Here is a 19,328-nt window from a genome sequence, read left to right as displayed (position 1 = left end):
CTTCAGGTGAGCTTGGGTAGAGTGCTACAGCCCATTGCCCACAGTCTGTCCTGCCACCCTTGTCCTGTGCGCCATTCATCACATCAACAGTACAGCATCATGCTGATGATAGTTCACATACCTGAGGACACAGATGTAGGTACTCCCTACGTGGACAACTAGTTTTGTCACACTAATCTATACACCTCAAAGTGACTCTCCTGGGCCTGGCTGTTATTGCAGTTTTGTGATCCAAACCCCCCTCCAGCATTTACTATCCCTCACAGGTGTGTCTTTCCATCCATGTATCTAGTTGTTAGGAATTTGTGACCAATGTGTGTCCTCACCCGGACTCAGATCCAAGTGAGTGGATGGCTGCAGTTTGTTGAATAGCCTTGTATTTCATACATTTGCAGACACATATCATTTTATACTGTGGGTACAAGATAAGTCACCAAATGCGTATGATGTTTAGAATATTTATTGGGTGATCTTGTGCGGGAAACGTGAAGAGGTGCTGTACAGAAAGGGGGGAATCCAAAGTTCACTGTTGGAGATGAGATGCCTTACAGTTTGAGTCAACAGAGTCCAGGCCACAGTGGTTGGCATCATTGGGCAGACTGTGACCAGCAAGTCCATGTGGGAGAGTCTCATAGGTGATGCTGTTGCACCCAAGGGCAATATGCCAGGTCCGGTGTCCTGGGAGTTGTGCATGGACCACTGCCACTCAACGTCTTAGCTGTGGATGACCCACCTTCCTTGGGGGACCCTCACGTACAGGTATGGACGATGAATGGGATGCTACGTCAGACAGTTCCTCCTCCTCCTCCTCCCTCCCTGTGGCTGGTGTTTCACTTTGCCTTGATGTAGCTGGCCTGGTGACACAGGGAGGGTGCTGCATGTTGGCAGCAATCTGACGTAGCGATTGGCTCATTTCCCGATGCACCGTCAAGAGCTGAGCCAGACTTGCCTCCACCCGTCCATAATGTTGGTCTTGCCTGGCTATTTGCTCTGCCTGCTGTTCTTTCGCCTGGTTGAGGGCCTCCGCTAGCTGGCTTACCTCCCTGGTGTCCCGCCGGTATGCCTCCAGGATGTTAGTCAGTTCAGGCATACCGGGCCCTGCAGCTGACTGGCCAGAATCTTGCCTCCGTCTTGCGCCACTCCCACCACCCTGACCCACACAAGTACGGCCTGCGCATGTGGGCACATCCGATCGACGGGCCCCCGAGTGCTGGCAGGGTGGAGGTTGTCTGCCACCTCAGGGGCGCCCGACAAAGGGTGTCCCTCATTTTCAGACAGGCTCTCTGGTGGATCATGGGCAGGTCTCTGACCTGTCTGCTGGGATGTGGTGGGAATGGTTCCGGTGGTTGGCACAGATGTCGCTGGTACAGTTACTGCAGGGTTTGGGATCCAGAGGAGCCAGGTTGGTTGGGGTCATCCACAGTGCGTTGAGTGGCGTCACTGTCGGTGGGGTCAGGGTCCTGCTGAGCCTGGGACTGGGAACCTTCTCCCCCCTGGTTGGGGGGGCTCCACACGTTGCCCTGTGTGTGGGAGAGACAGACACTGTTAATGCACTATCAATTGACATCTTAATTATTTAGCCATTATCACCATGACAGTTCCACAAGCTTTACATTGTTGTCATTGTTCAGTTGTGTATGTAGTGGTAGTAAATTGACATGTACTCTGGGGTATTTTCCTTATTCCATTCTCTTGACAATGACTGATACAGCCATTGCTGTGTCTTGTTTGCCGGCACTAGACATATACAGCAGTGCTCGGGTTCACGCAACATCCAGGATACGGTGTAAATCCTTATGTCGGCGTCAAGCATGCACAGAGTTTAGATGCAGCATGTTCATGTAAGAGACAGTGCATTATTTAATTGCATAAAATCTGCTACTTTGGATAGGTGTTGCTGTTCCATGATGGCCAACCAATGCCAACACCCCAGGACCTGTACACCCACTTCTAGATCATGGCTTAGGAACGTGGCACTTCTCCAAGACGCATCACCTTGTCAATACCCATGTCCATGTTGGTACTTAAGTGCATCCACAACGTTCATGAGATGGGCCACGTGCATTGTGTGAGAGGCACAATGGACTGGAGCATCTGCAATGTGCATGTAAAAGTTGTATGCGTATTCATATGAGTGAGTGTTTAGTTGTCGTACATGACAATTGGGACAGTGTTGCACTCGATTGCCTGTCCCCAGGGGATGAGTTTCTGTAAGGGGGGTGTATGACAGGCCATGCTAGTATTTTGCGTGTGATCAGCAAGCGCCCATCATTCATGATTTGGCTGTCCCCTCATGTAGCATGCTGGCATAATCGTGGTTGTGTGCTCCTGCACAGGATGTGTGACCTTGTCCTGGTGTTTGTGTTTGCAATGATCACAGGAGTGACTTGTGCTGCCTATACCGGTGCCCATTGTGTACTACAGAGCTTTCCAAACTGTGTGTCCTGACACAGTACAGTCTCACATGCAAATGGTGGGTGTGTTGCAGGCACTTAGTAGATGACTGCTGGTAATTAGGAGACATCCCTAAACACTCTGCTCTGTGGTCTTTATAAGGCCTGTGCAGTGCTTGGGTGCAACTGTGTGTGTGCCCAGGGAGCTGAGGTGAGGTGACAGAGGGAGGAACACTGAGGGATGGATACAGAGGGAGGGAGGAAGACAGAGGGAGGGAGGGAGACAGAGGGAGGGCGCCCGAGGGAGTGGGACAGAGGGTGACAGACAGAGGGAGACAGTCAGAGGAATGGAGCGAGCCAGAGGGAGGAAGGAGGGCAACAGAGGGATGGAGACAGGGATGGAGGGAGTCAGAAGGAGGGAGACAGAGGGAGGGAGGGAGACAGAGGGAGGGAGACAGAGGGAGTGGGACAGAGGGTGACAAACAGAGGGAGACAGTCAGAGGGATGGAGGGAGACAGAGGGAGGGAGGAGGGCAACAGAGGGATGGAGACAGGGATGGAGGGAGTCAGAGGGATGGAGGGAGACAGAGGGAGGGAGACATAGGCAGAGGGAGACAGAGAGAGAGGGTGACAGGGATGAAGGGAGTCGGGGGGAGACAGAGGGGGGGAGACAGAGGGAGGGAGACATAGGGAGAAGGAGACAGAGGGAGAGGGCGACAGGGATGGAGGGAGTCAGAGGGAGGGAGGGAGACAGGTTGTTTGTGCTCGCTCGCTTGCTAGACTGCCTTACTTGGAGTTCTGGACTTTTTGGTTCCGTCCAGAGGTGTCAGGGATAACACCCGAAGACCCCGGAGTTCCACCTGTCTCGGTGCACAAACAAACAGAAACACGGGCTTCTCGATGGTGGCGTCAAAGACCAAAGGTTTATTACTGCAGGGACACAGAAGTCACAGAAACTACACATGGGCAGTATCTAGGAGCCTGTTCGATTTGTACAAAGAGGGTTGCTCCTTATATACTAAATATTGGGCTTCAGGCAAATTCTTTACATGTTACCACAGTTCTAAACATTCGTGTTTTAAACAATAGATATTTGGCGTTTGCACAGGGATCGTCAACAGTATCTGATGTCAAAACATTACAAATGAGGGGTTCCCACTAGTCCATCATAATCCCATGTCAATTCTTCATTCAAGACCCGGACCGCCTCATCGTAAATTTCGTTACCTCCCCCTAATAAAGGCCCAGAAGGAAAGGAGCAGAGCCAGGTGCAGAAGATAGAAAGACAGGATAAGAAATGTTTGTGGGTCGTAAATGGGCACGGTTACCAGCTTCGGCCGCTTAATCATGATCAGGCCAACGAACACAAGAACCAGTATAGCAGGACTGGCCTCAGGCTGGGGAGGCAGTTCTTGCCGAGTCATGCTGCTACAGCGTTGCTGGCCTAAGGTGCACGTGTCACTAGCAAGGTGAATCGCCGGTTAAAGCCTACGTGTCCTTTAATGAAAAAGAGGTCATTGCGTGTCCATTGACTATGTGAGGGCAAGGAATACAAAATGGCTTCCGTGTTCTAAGATGGATGCCACGGGTAGAACACAAATGTGTTGGTAACAGGAGTGCTCTTGCTCGTAGCATAGCGAAAACACCAGGATATACTAAATGGATCATTTGCGGTTCACTGATACCAAAATTATGTATTTACGACAATGTTACAAACACGAGTAAAATCGTCACGGAACCTCAGACCCTCCTTTTGCCCTTACATAGGCAATTACTCAGTCTATATCAGAGTCAGAGTCTAATTTTATGCTCATTAGGTCAGTGACATGTTGTTGTATCATCATCCTGTCTCGTGCCTTTTCTCCTAATGCAGGTGGTTTTCTGAAACAGGTTGCAGCACAGAGGCTACACAGAGCGGGACCACATTGGATAATAAGACAGCACGAGAACAGCAATACTAGGATGACACCAATGACCATCAGAACCTTCCATCCCCACGCTGATACCCGAGTCCAAAACCACTCCATGAAGGACCAGTTTCCCTTATCTACGTGTATAGAGTCGGAAATCTTATGTAGCTTAGAGATTGCTTCATAGACCGTTGGAGCATTATTTGGAATAAAGACACAGCAGCTTGATTGGATCATTCTGCATACCCCACCTCGATCTGCAAGTATTACGTCTAGAACCATACGGTTCTGCAACGTCATGAGACGATCCGCCTGGAGCTCAGCTGTTAAGTTACTAAGGGCACCAGCAGTTTCTGTAATTGTAGATTCAACTACCCGTGTTAGTTGACGAAGGTTTCTACTATTGGCCATAGGCCCCCAAAACGGAAGAAAACCTTTGAAGAAGTCTCCAGCTTCTTGACCAGCGGTATCTTCCTTGCTGAAGACACCTCTTGCTACTCTGGTTTTGTGATAATCTGAAGAAGCAGTGTATGTCGGGGGTAACAATCGAGCAATATAACATGAACCTGAAAAGTCAGCAGGCAGCCATGTATATGCTCTGTCCTGACAAATGAAGTAAGTACCCCTAGCAGTCAGAAAGGCAGGGGAGGAGTTAGACGGAAATACGTAAGTCTCAACGCACTCACTCCTCCCTAGCTGAGCTCTCGGATTTCTCCCATTTCCTTGCAAACAGACCTGACCTCGGTGAGGCACGACCCAAACTGAAGTGGAGCTTTTACGCTTGCTTTCTCCCAAACTAAGGCGATACTCTGTAGAGTTCCAACTCAAATACACCAGTAATTCATCTCTAGGATAAGATGGAGTATTATTGACGTCTTTAATCATATCAATAATTCCCTGGACTAAAGCTTTGTTGGCTGAGTTGTATTTAGTGGACCGTGGTGGACGCGGAGGATAGGTCTCAAGGGCATATGAAAAAATGGTCTGAAAGGCCTGAAATGATCCATTATAACTGAAAGGCAAGACTAGATAGGGAATGCCTTTATCCATAGTGTGAGGTATCAAGCCACACACCCAGCAGTCTGTAGTATTAACTATCAGTTGGTGTTGATGCAAGAGCTGTACAAATGTATTGTTAATAAATTCTGAGCGTCGAGCTTGTTCGTGTTCAGGAAATGAGTGAAAAGAATGCATAGAAGAAACCGTAGAAGTAGTAGGATCAAGGGAAGGTACTGTAGTTACTGGCATAAAAATCAAATGTACACCAAAGACGATTCCACCCGCCAACGTTATCAAAACAATTAAAAATGTAACTGCACATTGCATTAGAAAGCATTTGCTGTGTAGTATTCTGTACAGTCTATTTCTGCGAACATAAATTACATTTTCTCGTTGCAGCTCAGGAAGCTCCATCTTCTACGACCGTTCGCGACCACTGATGATGTGTACGTAGATGAAAATGCCTCTATCAGCCCTGGGAGTTCCCAGAACTAACAGAAAGATCGACCTTGTGTCTGACCCCCGCAGATTCAACTAGGCACACAGCCACGACCCTACGGCTACCCAGACGGCAAGGCAATTTTAAAACAAAAAGAAACAATACAAAGTATTAGCAAACTTCCTGGCTGGAGGCAATGTATAGCAAATTCAAATCTGAAAATAGGCAGTTTCCTGCTTTATTTGTCCATATTGCGAGAACGTAAGTTGTATCTCAGTTTTGCAGGAGCTGTCTGATCTGGAAACAATGTATTTTCAGCTGACGTTGCAATGTTCACGTTCGCAGATGGCAAATGTTCTTTTGGTGCAGATGACAAATGTTCAGGGTTCAAAAGAGCAGTTTCAGGAGGAGAGTCAGAATTTGGTGAATCCGTGATCAGTTCTGCATCGCTGAAAGGTATGAACCTGGGGACTTGCTCCGTTTCAGAGGCACCGATTCCTTTCTTTACCCAGTTGTCGTAAGGAAGTGGCAGAGGCACACGTTTAGCATGTGTCGTATGGATCCAATTTTTCCTTCCGGCCACACGAATAGCAGTTCTCGTTGCTAGCAGGACTTGGAATGGGCCAATGAATCTGGGCTGAAGATTTTTTGTTCTTGCAAAATTTCTGATGACCACCTGATCACCCGGTTTCAGCTGATGGCCTGGACTCTCCGGTGGCTTTGGCAATGCATCGAAAACCTGTTGGTGAATAAGACTCAATTTAGCAGTCAAGTCGAAAAGGTAATCAATTAACATTGGGTATTCCAGCTGCTTAAATTCTTTCGGTCTAGGTACCCCCCAAACATTTGCAGGACGGCCACAAACTATTTCGTAAGGACTAAGCCCTACTCTAGAATGTACAGTTGCTCTTGTTGATAGCAAAGCCAAAGGCAATGCGTCTGGCCAGGACAAACCCGTGGATGCTTGTATCTTAGCGAGTTTCAGTTTAAGGGTGCCATTGTAACCCTCGACTAAACCCGCGGACTGGGGATGATTCGCACTATGAAATTTCTGTCTAATTCCTAGGCCGGCACACACACTCTGCATAACTTTCCCTACGAACTCACTTCCGTTGTCTGACCATACAATCCGTGGCATTCCGTATCTGGGGAAGTATTCTTTAAGAAGAATTTTGCCAGTGGATAAGGCAGTATTGTCCTTCAGTGGGTATGCTTCGATCCATCTGGAGAAAGCACAAACTACCACTAGGACGTATTTCAGATTATTGCAACGATCCATGTGAATGAAATCTAGCTGGATCACCTCAAAGGGGCAGGAAGGAGGAGCGAAGTGACCTGCAGGTGTGGGGATTCCCTTGCCAGGATTATGCATCAAGCATACCATACAATTTCTCACCACTCTCTCTGCACACTTACTAATCCCGTCATTCTTCCAGACCGGAGCCAACATCTTACAAATCCCTTTTGAACTGATGTGCGCTGTTCCATGTGCCATCGTTACTACTGCAAGCACATACGCATCAGGCAACATCCAACGCTGTTGTTCCGACAAGTCAATCCAACACCCACTCGAGTCCAATTTACCCGTGCTCTCTCTCCATGCAAGTTTTTCCTCCTCAGTCGCCTCTTTCTGAATTTCCTTCACGCTTTCCACTGTGTTCTCACACATTCCAGACTCAGAAATCCATCTTGCAGACGTTGCAACATACATTCTACTCATCATATTTCTAGCTGTCTGTTTTGCAATCTCATCAGCAAAAGCATTCCCACGACCAACATCATCCGTGATTGCTTTATGAGCACTGCATTTCACAATCGCAACTTCAGTCGGCAAGGTTAGAGATTCCAACAAGTCATTAACTAGCTGTCCATGTTGAATCTTAGTCCCATGGGACGTAATGAAACCTCTTTCTTTCCACAAACGGCCAAAACTATGGGCCACGCCGAACGCGTACTGACTATCTGTGAACACATTCACTCTCTTTCCCTTAGCTAAAACGCACGCTCTTGTTAGCGCGATCAATTCTGCAGCCTGGGCAGAATTCTGACTCACTCTTGCAGTCTCCACAATCGTACTCAAAGTTGTTACTGCATAAGCAGCAGTCACATCACCATTCTCCAATTTGAAGCAAGACCCGTCAACATACAACGTACCATCTGGTTCTGACAACGGAGTGTCTTTTAGATCGATTCGTCCTTTTGTTTCTTCCTCAGTTTTGAAACAACAGTCGTGTGGTTCGGAATCACTCGACTCTTCGCTAGTCGGCAACAATGTTGCTGGATTCAATACATTGCATCTTTTGATCTGAATATGACTAGCTAACAGTGTCAGTTCATAACCTGATAATCTAGCACTGGTAAGGTGCTGCGTTTTGGTTCGGTTCATGAGTGTATCCACAGCATGAGGAACCATAACCACTAGCATGTTGTTCATTACTAAACCAGCAGATTGTCGAATGGAAGCTGCAGCTGCGGCTGTAGCTCTCAAGCAACTAGGCAACGCTCTAGCTACCGGATCTAATGTTGATGAAAAATACGCACAAGGGCGTTGTTTATCACCAAATTTCTGCGTCAAAACACTCAATGCACAACCTTCTCTCTCGTGGACATAGAGCGTGAATGGCTTACTGTAGTCGGGTGTACCCAATACAGGTGCTGAACACAGTGCATTTCGTAACTCAGAAAAACTCTGCTGACACTCAGCAGACCATGGTACCGGACTCGGAACACCTTTCCCAGTCAAGGCTACCAATGGTTTTGCTAGAAGAGAAAAATTTGGGATCCATTGCCTACAATATGAGGTAATACCCAAAAAGGCACGTACTTCTCTCTGCGTGCTAGGAGCGTTCATCTGTGTAATTGCTTTTATTCTCTCTGGGGTCAACTTCCTTCCCTCCTTTGACAAGAGATGACCTAGGTAGGTCACTTCTTGGCAGCAGTATTGCATTTTTGAAGGTGACACCTTGTGATTCAAATCTGACAAGTGATGCAATAAAGAAATCGTAGCTGTTTTGCAAGTTTCCTTGTCATCGGCAGCCACTAGAAGATCATCGACATATTGTACTAAAGTAGAACCACTAGGAAGTACGAAGGAATCTAACTGGCTTTTTAATGCTTGACTGTAAATGGATGGGCTTTCACAATAACCTTGTGGAGCGCGCTTAAATCTAAAACTTCGTCCTCCTAGAGAGAAACCGAAGATATCTCTGCTTTCCTCGGCTATCGGAATGCTGAAAAAGGCATTTTTCAAGTCGACAACCGAAAACCATGCTGCTGTAGCAGGAATCAACGTTAACAATGCAGTAATGTCTGGAACCACAGGAAACTGTGGGATCACAATTTTATTAACCTCTCTGAGATCAATTACGAACCTATATACTGGAGGCTTTGTAGGGTCAGTTCGTTTCAAAATAGGCAGTACAGGACTATTACAGACATTACCTCTAGTCTCTTCTACAACGTCTTTCTTGATCAGGTCTTGTACTATCAGTAGGAGCGCACGCTCACCTTCATTAGAGATTCTGTATTGTGGAATTCGTGGAAGTTTAACATTTGCTTTCAAAGTTACTACATAGGGTGGAATTTCTAATAGACCTACATCATTAGGACCAGTCGCCCAAAAAGTATCAGGGAGTGAACGCAGCTCCGGTGGGAGCGCATCCATCGACAAGTACATCGGAGAGATTATTCTTTTACCCAACGTAAGCTGTACTCCTGCTGGAGAACAGTACAATGTCGCGTACAGGCGTTTTAACAAGTCTAAACCAAGCAGATTTTCGTTACAACCTGTCGTCAAAATCAGGGGTGCTTTCAATTGACGTGGTCCAACAGAAATAGACAAAGGACCAGAAACAGGGTTGTGAACAGGGGCGCCCGAAAAACCTACTGAAACGTTTGTTGAGCCAGACAAAGGTGCGCCAGGGAGTTTCGCATGTATGATAGAACTTTTTGCTGCACCAGTATCCAACAGAAACGGTTCGACTATACCTGATGTTGCTACTGCGACATAAGGCCCACTCTGATCTACTGGAACTGATACTACTCCCTCTCTTTGTCCATGGCTGTCCTAGTACTCACTTTGCTGAACTTCCTCACTAGCTTCATAATAGTCTTCGACATGATACTGAGGAGACCTATTCTGTTGGGCAGATTGTCCATTTCGCTGATCGAAATAATTAGAGGGGCGATCACTCGTCTGCGGAGGCATAGCACCTCGTCCTCGACCTCTAGAGTTTTGCATAGGACTACCACGACCTCTCTGAGCTGCCGCAGCATTATTTTGCGTTCGAACTGGACATTCACTTTTGTAATGACCTTCCTTTTTGCAATAAGCACATTGATTCCATTGGTATTGTGGCCTTTGAAAATTATAATCCGTTCTTTGATATGACCCTTGCTGCATATTAGTTTGATTCATGCGAGGCGGATAAGCTTGCTGTAAAAGTACTTTAGTTTTTAAATCTTTCGTCTTTTTATCTGATTTTTCCTTCTCTTCTTTATCCCTATTTTCATAGTACTGAGCAGTCGCAAGTATTTGCGCAGTCGTAGAGACAGCCCACGCACTTTCAGAATTCTTTAATTTACCACTAAGTTCTGGCAACAGATTGTGCACAAATTTATCAACAAATAATCTCTGGCCTCCTTCTGTGCTCATATCCTGACCACTATGATCCACGAAAGTCTCTTCGAATCTTGTGAAAAAGTCGGAGACGCTTTCGTCTTTCTTTTGTTTGCACGCGGACAATTTGTCCCAGTTAACGCGCAATGCTGGCATCAAGGTTTTCATTAAATCGATTATTCTACCAGGCAAATTAGCAATTAAAGGTTCAGGTTTGGAACCACCTATTTGTTGACCATCCGCTGCAATTATAGCTGCCCAGTCACCACCTAGGGCAACTGGATGATTCTCTTTACGAATTTTAGCCCAAATTGGTTGCGGTACTACATTACCAAATAGCAGATCTATGTCAGCAAGATTCAATACACAAGCGTCAACTGTTTGAGCCAACTCTTTGTAGTACCCTGCAGGATTTTTACGCGGATCTGGCAAGGCCTGTTTCACTGCTAATACTTCAGCTCGCTTCCATGGAATATGTATCCATACTCTCTGGAATTGGGCCGGAGCGGCTGCAATACCAAGGTTTGCATTAGCTTGCACAGCTTCACGCCAGATTGGTGGAACCTCTCTCATTGGATATTGACGATTTCGTTTCGTACTACGTTTCTCTAATTCTCTCGGTGAACGAAGGGATGAGTCATTCCTATAACTTAAAATCAGTTCCATCGCTTCTTTTATATTTTGTCCAACTATCATACCTGCAGCAAACTCTTTCTGAACATTAATTAATTCTCCTAGATTTGATTCAGGGTCATCCTCTTCCAATTCCTCACGTAGAAGGAAACACATTTCATCGAACACATATCGTTGTGTCGGTTCGTTCCATTGCATAAATGTATCTAATACATTTTGTACATTATATCTTCCAACTTTCGAAACCCATCTAAGAGCAGTGGAATCTAGTATTCCTTTTTCTTCAGTACTGGGAAGCTGACTACGTCTCTGTACAGAGTCAGAGGTAGGAGTCTTAATCAGAGTTTTATAGAAGGGAGATAGAATATTAGAGACAGAATCAGTGATTCTCCGACGAACAGAAAGCGGAGTCAGGGATTCTTGTCAAACCTCTGTCATATTTCTATATGCCTGCGGGTAATCACGATAATAGATGGAGTTGGCTTAGGGCTACCACGCATGAAACTGGTTGGAGGAGACCTGAAACTCAAGGGGACCAGCGCTATAACAACTGGGGAGGGGCTGCTAGCGGCGACTGGCAAGAAGTACGTAGAGGGAGAGGTAGAACTTATAATGGGGGAAATAGGTTCAAGGAGGGATGGCTGGGTCCACAGCTGGATTATCCTATCCAATGTTATAACCGCTTCAACGGCCTGGAGGAAGTCGATTGACTTACTAACGGGTCCATTGAGCGTTTGGGAAGAGGGGTGTTGCATCCCTTACTGGAAGATCAAGCAAATCTGCCTGTAGATATAGTGGCCAACGCTGGCTTTAGTTTAGACACAATTGAATCCCTGGTAGTAGCTGGTAACTGTACTCAGGATATAGTTTCCACAGGACAATTGGAAATTAAGGCACTGGGTTCTTCACTTAATATTTTATCATGGAACATTGCTGGCTTAAAGAAAAACGTAGCAAATCCTGATTGGAACACCTTTATTAACCAATATGATATTTGTATGTTTCAAGAAACATGGTGCAAACTCCCTGAACACATGAATGGTTATTCTACCTTTTATGTTCCAGCTGTTTCATTGGGGAGAGGGCGCCCTTCTGGTGGGTTACACATCTGGGTAAAAATATCTCTGAACTGTAGTGTCACCTCCAACAAGTATGTTTCTAATGACATCTTGCACATCACTTTAAAGAACAGTGTAGGAGGCCATAGATATGAAATCTTCTGTATCTATGCTAGAGGTCTCCAGGGAGGGCTTGCTTCTCCAGTATTAGAACTGTTGGATGAGGAGTTGTCCAAACTCCCGGCCAGATCCAAAATAATAGTCGGGGGAGACTTCAATTGCACGTTCGAACCGTTAGATATGGAAGAAGAATCAGGTCCCAATGTAGTAGAAGGAAGATCATTTATACCCCCCCTAACTCTTAGCCCAATCAAGAAATGGTCATCTAGGGTCATTCAGTTGAATGCCTTGGTGTTAGATTACAATCTTTGGGCTCTTAATGGCCGTACAAACTCTGATCGCGAAGGAGCGATGACCTTTAATAGGCTGGGGTGCCCCTCTCGTATTGACTACATCCTTTTAGATGAATACTCCTGGCCTGACTTAATCGATATGGTGGTTAGGGAGTCTTCCTATAGTGACCACAACCCCTTATGTATGCAACTTAAATGGGTAAGTGGCCGGAACTCTAGACAGGAAGTGGAGATGATAACCAAAGAGGTCTTCCCTGTAAATAATAATCGGAAGCTAAAATGGAATGTGGTCAAATGCGACGAGGGGAAGCTACAAAATATCAAAGACTTGGTATCTAAAGAAATTAGTAGTTTGGCAGCCTTAGAGTCTGTTCCAGTTAATCTAGCCGATCCTAGTTTGTCGGTCTCCTATAGTAATTTAATAGGTAAAGTGGGAGCCCACTTTTGTAAGAAGCAACCGGAAAAATCCCGCCCTAACGGTACCAAACCAAATAGTAATCCATGGTATACGAGTAATTGTAGAAGTAAAAGGGAAGCAATTACTAAAGCAATATGTAGTAAGGACTCTGTGGCCGTCCGGTTAGCCAGGAAAGATTATGCGTGCAGTATAAAATCTGCCAAAAGAGAATGGGAGGAAGAGCATTGGCAACAGTTGAAAGAAGCAGCTCGTGGTAAAAATACTGTTGCCTTTTGGAAATTAATTAATGCTCTAGATAGAAAGGGAGTAGGTCCCATTTTAAATCATATTACGGATCAGGAATGGTATTCTCATTTTTTTAAACTATATTGTGAGGAGAATGTGGATAGCTTGACATTATTATCAGCTAATATCCCCGAAAGTACGCCTCGTGGTAATTTTATTTACAACACAGATCCATTTTCCCAGAGAGAAGTACTAGATGCTATCTCTAAATTATTGCCTGGGAAGGCCCCAGGCCAAGATGGTCTCCCAGGGGACTTGTTAAAGTACGAACCGAATGTGTGGGCTAGATACATATCTAATCTGATGAATTTGATACAAGCTGGTCATCCTGTTCCCGATTCCTGGAAAGGTGCTGAGGTAATAACCATTTACAAAAAGGGCGATAGGGACGACCCTTCCAATTACAGACCGATAAGTCTGATAGACATTATTCAGAAGGTGGTTGGAAGGGTGATCATAAACCGTACAGAAGTATGGCTTGTGGATAAGAGTATTTTGTCCCATTTCCAGGCCGGGTTTAGAAGCAATATAGGTGCAATAGACCAGGTATTTAGATTCTGTGCAGTCTGTTGGAAGTCAGTGTTAATTACTAAGGGTAGTCTATACCTGGCTTTCATAGACTTAAAGACAGCTTTTGATGTGATTCCACGGAATAAGCTCTGGTCGGTCTTATCCAATATGGGTTTCCCTAGTTACCTCCTACAATTCATTATTAAACTCCATGAGGGGAATTACGCCAGGATCCGTTGGGGATCCCAGGGTCAACTGACAGAGAAGATCCCGGTAAATAGGGGAGTAAGGCAAGGGTGTGTGATGGCCCCAACCTTGTTCTCCCTCTTTATTAATGGGGTTGTAGCCCATTTGAGGGAGGATCCTGCTGATGCCCCCGTCCTTGCAGGAGAGAAAACACCCACTCTCCTCTTTGCCGACGATACTCTGCTCATGTCAAAATCCCCCATGGGTTTGCAAAAACTACTCGATCGTTTTTGCAGTTTTTGTATAGATAGGGGGTTGTCAATAAACACTTCAAAAACAAAGCTGATGGTGTTATCTAATAAAAAGAAACATAGGAAGGTAAACCTCAGGCTGAATGACACCCCGTTGGAGGTGGTAGAGGAATTTGATTACCTTGGGGTGAGACTTTGTAATAACTTGAGCTGGTCAGCCCATATCGCCAAAATGGTTTTAAATCTCAAAAGGGTTGCAGGAGTAATTCTTAAGAACCAGCGTCGATCTTTCAGTCGTCCCATAGCCCCCACCCTGGCAATTTATGAAGGGAAAGCATTGGCAGCGGCAGTTTATGGTTCAGAACTATGGGGGGCGGAAAATACAAAAGGTTTAGCGGTGGCCGAGAATAAGTTTATTAGAGATATGGTCTCGCTACCCTTATCGTCCCCTCTGAAACCTCTTTTTCTTGACATGGGTAAAAAATCGGTTGTTGATCTAGTGCAAATTCGCCCCTTGTTATTCTGGGTTCGTCTTAGAAGGACCCCAGAACTTTATAATTATGCTCAGGTTCTGGATGAGCTGATTAGTCTAAACGTAGCAAACAAAATCAAATGGCTCAACAATTTAAAGAGGCTTGTAAAATCAATAGGTCTGGAGGAGAGTTGGATCTCGCAACTGCCACCCCCAAAAGCAATTGTCAAAAAACTTTATTGGGATTGGGTTGTTGCCAAAGAACACATGAATCCAAACTGGGGTCATTTAACTAGTACCTTCCTTGATCACAAGCCCCTTAGGAAGTTAGAGCCCTTTTTGGATTTCATCCAGGTCCCTCGTGATAGAACACTGTTCCTGAAACTCCGATATGGTATTCTACCCCTTAACACATTCAAGGCAGGTTGGAAGGGATATAGAGGAACAGAGTACAAATGCCCAGGTTGTTCCTGCCCAAAAGAATCCTTGGGCCACTTCCTATTTGCATGTGTAGCCTACAAAATACCTAGAGGAAGGTGGTTGAAACCTGTCTGTAGGAACCTAGGGGTGAGGGATCATAGATTAGCTATGCGTATTTTTTTAACAGACGTTTCTTCAATGTATATGGTCTGTGGGGTGGCTAAATATGTGGCGAATGCTTGGCTCATTAGGTCAAAACTTGTACCCATTGTCTGAATTGTTTTATGTTTTGTTTTATGTACAGTTTATTATGGATTTACTATGGATACTGTATATGTACTTTTATGAAATTTTGTTTCGAATAAAGTATTTTCAAAGAAAGCGGAGTCATAATATTAACAGAGGCAGTGAATAGAGTAGCAGTTGTAACAGATAGATCAGGAACAGCAGGAGTAGCAGGAAAAATAGCTTGCCCCGGAGTAGCAGGTGTGAGCGACACAGGCATAGGTAAAGAAGCCGGCAACCCTAGAAGAGGGGTTGTCGAAGGAACATTAATATTGACCACAGGAGGTACAGGAACTTGATTCAGGGGAGCGGGAACAGGGACACCAGGTTGTCCAGCAACCGGTAATTGAACATTCGGTATAGGTGGAGCCGTAGCACCCTGTGCATACGGTGGGGGTGATCGTAACAAGTAAGACAACAGGGGATCCTTTTCAGGGTCCTCTACTATCTTAGCCGTACTCGATGGCAAAACAGGATAGCACTTGTCTATCGCTAAATTACGCTCTCTATCGGCCACCTCCATCGCTTTCTCAGACTCGTTGAGTTGTAGCTGCCTAGCAGACTGTTCTAAAGTCAACTCTTGCTCTTTCTGTTCTTTCTTCAACTTTTTAATTTCTTTCTGTTTAGATTCTTTTCGCCAATAACGGAAAGAATCAAACATTGCCGGCCGGGCTTTCTTCTTAAACAACCTTCTTTCTAGATTATCGAGAATTTCAGGTTCAAAACTACCATGTAGTGGCCAACTAAGGACAACTTCTTTCTCTGTGTAGCGGATCCATATCTCGTTATAAGAGATAGGGCCCACACCAAATTTGCAATAAAGATCATAAAGGGGAGTTCCAATCGGAGGAACCAAACACGAGTCCTCCAACTGGGAATCACTGTTGCAACTAATACAAGACAACATACAATTTTTCCGACTTACCATTTTATAATCCGGAACACAGAACAAACAAGACACAAACAGAAAAGATGCGCACTCGAACCAAGAACTTAGGCCTACCAGAACTGACAAATGTATCGATACCTGAACTGAACAGAATGATTATCGTAACCAGAATAACCAGTGATAACCTTACAGAACTGAACTGAACTGAGAACTAAAAGGATTATCCAAATAGGAGCAACCCTTACAAAACCAACTAGCAACCACTGAATACTTAACTGAGGCACTGAAGACGTCACCAAGGAGAAACCCGTCACGTTTCGCCGTACTGAGGACTGCACCTCGGGTCCAAGACAGGGCGACGGTCAAGGCAACGGACCACTGCAGCCGTCTGAACGGGAACCCTCGTGGAAGAGAACGTCGGGGCCACTTTTGCGATATGCCGGGATCGATGAAGTGGGGCGCCTCCCTCTGAAATCTTCACACGAAGCTCCTCGAACTCTTCAGGCTTTTGGACCGGTACCGAATGACGTCGCCCCACGTTGGGCGCCAATTGGAGTTCTGGACTTTTTGGTTCCGTCCAGAGGTGTCAGGGATAACACCCGAAGACCCCGGAGTTCCACCTGTCTCGGTGCACAAACAAACAGAAACACGGGCTTCTCGATGGTGGCGTCAAAGACCAAAGGTTTATTACTGCAGGGACACAGAAGTCACAGAAACTACACATGGGCAGTATCTAGGAGCCTGTTCGATTTGTACAAAGAGGGTTGCTCCTTATATACTAAATATTGGGCTTCAGGCAAATTCTTTACATGTTACCACAGTTCTAAACATTCGTGTTTTAAACAATAAATATTTGGCGTTTGCACAGGGATCGTCAACAGTATCTGATGTCAAAACATTACAAATGAGGGGTTCCCACTAGTCCATCATAATCCCATGTCAATTCTTCATTCAAGACCCGGACCGCCTCATCGTAAATTTCGTTACCTCCCCCTAATAAAGGCCCAGAAGGAAAGGAGCAGAGCCAGGTGCAGAAGATAGAAAGACAGGATAAGAAATGTTTGTGGGTCGTAAATGGGCACGGTTACCAGCTTCGGCCGCTTAATCATGATCAGGCCAACGAACACAAGAACCAGTATAGCAGGACTGGCCTCAGGCTGGGGAGGCAGTTCTTGCCGAGTCATGCTGCTACAGCGTTGCTGGCCTAAGGTGCACGTGTCACTAGCAAGGTGAATCGCCGGTTAAAGCCTACGTGTCCTTTAATGAAAAAGAGGTCATTGCGTGTCCATTGACTATGTGAGGGCAAGGAATACAAAATGGCTTCCGTGTTCTAAGATGGATGCCACGGGTAGAACACAAATGTGTTGGTAACAGGAGTGCTCTTGCTCGTAGCATAGCGAAAACACCAGGATATACTAAATGGATCATTTGCGGTTCACTGATACCAAAATTATGTATTTACGACAATGTTACAAACACGAGTAAAATCGTCACGGAACCTCATACTGTGTCACAAAATGATGCATCTCCAAAAGGTTGTCAGCAACATGAAATAGTTTATGAGCTGTGGTCTACTATCTTGAGTGATATTTCCCTATCCCTGTGCATTGGGCATGGTGCTTGGGTATGTCCCTGGGACATATGGGATGGGAGCAGCCTCTTACCCTACACCTTCCACCCTTTGTGCCTCCCCCTTGCAACTACCCCCATTTGGTTGTGTACTGCTGGGACTCATGGCCACCCACCCCATGCTGCTGGGCACTGTTGTAAGTCCACCCATGTAACATGTGTTTTTTGTACACTCACCAGACTCAACGGCTCCTTCAATTCCGTGTACTCCCACCGGTGGCAGCAGTGCCATGACTTTCTCCTCCCAGGGATGGTATACAGGAGGTCTGCGGGGACCACCACCTCCAGTGTGGTGTGCAGAGGCATAGTCCTGGTCCATTTTCTTCTTCACCATCCTCCGCAGCTCATACCACCTGGACTGGCATTCCACCCTGGTGCGCCTGATGGGTGCAACAGCATTGACCCGGTCTACGATCCTCTCCCACAGGCGTGTTTTTTCTGCCATGCTGGTCTGTCTGACCAATGCGCCAACCAGCTGTGGCTCGACTCTGATGACTTCATCTGTAAGTATCTCATTCTCCGGGTTAGTGAACTTTGGATTCTTGGGTGTGCTCATGGTGTGGGGTGTATGTGATTGAGGGGGTGATGGTGTGTATGGATGAGGGTGTGTGGGTCTGATTGTGAAGGGGGTGGTGTGGGTGTAGATGAGATAGGGTGTATGTGTGAAGGTGTGTGGCTGCAATTGTTGGTGAGATGTCTGTGCCTTCGCAAGAATGGGTATGTTGCAAAGGATGATGGGTTGTATGTGTGGACCCTTTTATTGGTCAAATAGTGGGTGTGCCTTAATTTGAATTGGTGGTGTGTGTTATATGGGGTGGGTGTTAGTGTTGACCTCTGTTTGCCTGTTTGGCTGTGACCAGGACATTGATTCTCAATGGTGTGTACACAGGAGACATGTTCAGTGTTGTTGTGCGACTCGTTAGCATAGTCCTTGTGCTGGTTTAGGTGTTGGCGTTATGTGTGCGTGTCGTACTTGTGCGTGCGATTGACTTGTACGGGCCGTTGGCGGGTGGGGGGTTCGCGTAGGCTTGATGGGGGGGGGGTGTGCGTGTCGTACTTGTGCGTGCGATTGACTTTTACGGGCCGTTGGCGGGTGGGGGGCTTCGCGTAGGCTTGATGGGGGGGTGTGCGTGTCGTACTTGTGCGTGCGGGTGTGTTGTACGGGTCGTTGGCGGGTGAGGGGCTTCGCGTAGGCTTGATTGGGGGTGTGCGTGTCGTACTTGTGCGTGCGATTGACTTGTACGGGCCGTTGGTGGGTGGGGGGCTTCGCGTAGGCTTGATGGGGGGTGTGCGTGTCGTACTTGTGCGTGCGATTGACTTGTACGGGCCGTTGGCGGGTGGGGGGCTTCGCGTAGGCTTGATGGGGGGTGTGCGTGTCGTACTTGTGCGTGCGATTGACTTGTACGGGCCGTTGGCAGGTGGGGGGCTTCGCGTAGGCTTGAAGGGGGTGTGCGTGTCGTACTTGTGCGTGCGATTGACTTGTACGGGCCGTTGGCGGGTGGGGGGCTTCGCGTAGGCATG

The 19,328-nt window shown here is 46.4% G+C and overlaps 1 protein-coding gene and 1 long non-coding RNA gene across 3 annotated transcripts in view; one reads left to right on the top strand and one right to left on the bottom strand.

Moving 5' to 3' along the window:
- LOC144755145 (uncharacterized) overlaps positions 1–19,328 on the bottom strand; it is a 188,720-nt gene that overhangs the window by 48,946 nt on the left and 120,446 nt on the right. The window lies entirely within an intron of this gene.
- The window catches only part of LOC144755144 (calcium homeostasis modulator protein 2-like), a 106,938-nt gene continuing 105,899 nt past the window's right edge, over positions 18,290–19,328 (top strand). The window contains exon 1 of the mRNA XM_078643701.1: positions 18,290–18,310. The gene's annotated coding sequence lies outside the window, so the exon portion shown is untranslated. The remainder of the gene's footprint in view (positions 18,311–19,328) is intronic.

Source organism: Lissotriton helveticus, chromosome 5_1 (genome assembly GCF_964261635.1).
Source record: "Lissotriton helveticus chromosome 5_1, aLisHel1.1, whole genome shotgun sequence".
Taxonomy (NCBI): domain Eukaryota; kingdom Metazoa; phylum Chordata; class Amphibia; order Caudata; family Salamandridae; genus Lissotriton; species Lissotriton helveticus.
The sequence above is the reverse complement of the archived record's forward strand: the minus strand, read 5'-3'. Positions and strand labels throughout refer to the sequence as shown.